This window comes from Mastomys coucha, unplaced genomic scaffold (assembly GCF_008632895.1).
Source record: "Mastomys coucha isolate ucsf_1 unplaced genomic scaffold, UCSF_Mcou_1 pScaffold4, whole genome shotgun sequence".
NCBI lineage: Eukaryota > Metazoa > Chordata > Mammalia > Rodentia > Muridae > Mastomys > Mastomys coucha.
In genome coordinates this window covers 4,499,256-4,501,534 of record NW_022196910.1, presented here as the reverse complement: position 1 = coordinate 4,501,534, position 2,279 = coordinate 4,499,256, and the positions used below count along the sequence as shown (strand labels likewise).

The 2,279-nt window shown below is 43.6% G+C and overlaps 1 protein-coding gene across 6 annotated transcripts in view; it reads left to right on the top strand.

Annotated features, from left to right (window-relative positions):
- Nucleotides 1-2,279, top strand: part of LOC116075758 (cytochrome P450 4F6) — a 41,723-nt gene that overhangs the window by 36,513 nt on the left and 2,931 nt on the right. The gene's annotated exons all lie outside the window — the stretch shown is intronic.

Sequence of the window (2,279 nt, the reverse complement as noted above, 5' to 3'; positions counted from 1 at the left end):
ACCACCACCACCACCACCACCACCACCACACCATACATATAATTCAGAAACATCATTTTCTTCAAAGGCTTTTTGAGTTCTATAACTTAGTGGCTCTTGAAAAATCCTACTTGCACACAGAGACCCAGAGAGTGCTGACTTCTTTGTGTCTTCCTCAGTATATATAGTAGAACTTGAAAGTGTTGGACAGTCTGAAAAGGTGGAGGCACACTGTGCTATGAATGAGTACCACTGTACAGACCTGCTGAACATGGCAATCATCTCTTGATCAGCCATGCATGTCTTTTTCTTTGACATATCAAATTACTTTGTTTTCCTAACGTTGGAATTTCTATGCTTTTCTTTCTTCTCCTTCTTTCTTCTTTCTTAGTATATAAGAACTCTTTTTAAAACAATGGTTTTTTAAAAGATTTATTTTGTTTATCATATCTAACTACACTGTAGCTGTCTTCAGTCACTCCAGAAGAAGGCATCATGTCTCATTATGGATGGTTGTGAACCACCGTGTGGTTGCTGGGATTTGAACTCAGGACCTTCGGAACAATAGTCTGTGCTCTCAACCACTGAGCCATCTCTCCAACCCCTAAAAAATATTTTTAATCTTTTATTTTTGAGACATAGTCTCTCTATTTTGGCTGTCCTAGAACTCAGTCTGTAGTCTAACTTGGACTGCCTGCCAAGTTAGTGAGATTAAAAGTGTGCACCAATACATCTAAGAATTATTTAGGCTGGGTGGTGGTGGCACACGCCTTTAATCCCAGCACTTGGGAGGCAGAGGCAGGTGGATTTCTGAGTTCGAGGCCAGCCTGGTCTACAGAGTGAGTTCCAGGACAGCCAGGGCTACAGAGTGAGTTCCAGGACAGACAGGGATATACCCTGTCTCAAAAACAAAAACAAAACAAAACAAACAAACAAAAAAAAGAATTATTTAGCTTTAATTTTATATATTTTCATGTATATTCATGTGGCTAAATGAGTGTCTCCATGTGTGTGTGTTTGTGGTGGGGAAGTCTCAGGTGACAAGACAGAGATTCAAGTCTCTTGGAACTTGAGTTATATCCAGCTGTGAGATACCTTGCATGCATACTCAGGTCCTCTAGAGGAGTGGTAAGTTAACTATTGAGACATCTCTCTAGTTTGAGAATTTTTAAAAATATGTGTGTGGTGTGCGTAGGGAGTAGACTTGTGTGTTTGCATGTATGCAGACAAACGTGTGTGCATGTGTATGTATGTGCTTGTGTGTGGAAGCCATACGTTGACATCAGGTGTCTTCCTGGTTCTTTTCTTCACATTCTTTACTGAGTCAGGCTCTCTCTGAACTGGAGCTTGGTGGCATGGTGAGTCCTACCAGCGTGTCTGATCTGATCTGCTTCTGGGTCAGCTATGATCATCTGGCTGGAGACCTGAACTCCACCCCTCATGTTTGTATGGCAAGCATTTTGTCCGCTCGGCCATTTTCCCAGCCCTAAGAACTCCTTACATATTAAAAGTCTCCTTCTGGTTCTTCATTTTCAGGAACATAGCAATCATCCTGGTTTTAGGAATGATCTGTAGTCTAAGACCGTTTAGTTTACTGTTTTTTCTTTCAGTGCTAGGGGTGGAGCTCCCAGCCTTGTGCATAGTAGGAAGTACTGTTTGAGCTTCACTCCAGCCCTAGTTTACCTGCTGCTCACCATACAGGTTGTCCTTTTCAGGGACCCCGGTGCTGGGTCCCTGGGCTGCCATCTCTCCACTACAGGTAGCCTCTGTATGTGTCTACATTCTCAGTATCTGCACGGGTCCCTTCTACTGCCTCTCACCTCAGCTGCTCCCTAGCTCTCCCTACCTTGTTAATTCTTGCCTGGGATTGATGACATGTAACAGAAAACCCCTTCCATTACCAGGAGTATTTCATTTCTCTGGCAACTCATAATCTGGTCCCTTTCTTCCTTCCTCCTCCTCCTCCTCCTTTTCTTTTCTTTTTTCTTTTGCCTTTTCAAGATAGGGTTTCCTATGTGTATCCCTGGCTGTCCTGGAAGTCACTCTGTAGATCAGGCTGGCATTAAGCTCACAGAGATCCACCTGCCTCTGCCTCCTGAGTGCTGCGATTAAGACACAACCCCTGGCATTCCTCTTTTTTTTTTAGTCACCTCCTTCCTCCTCTTCCTTCTTGATGAGCTCTTACTCAGCTGACCTGATTGGTGTCCACCTTATGATAATTCTTCTGCCTCAGCATCTCAAGTCCTGAAATTATAACTGGGATCCACCATGCTTGGAATCTCTCCTCTCCTCTCCTCCCC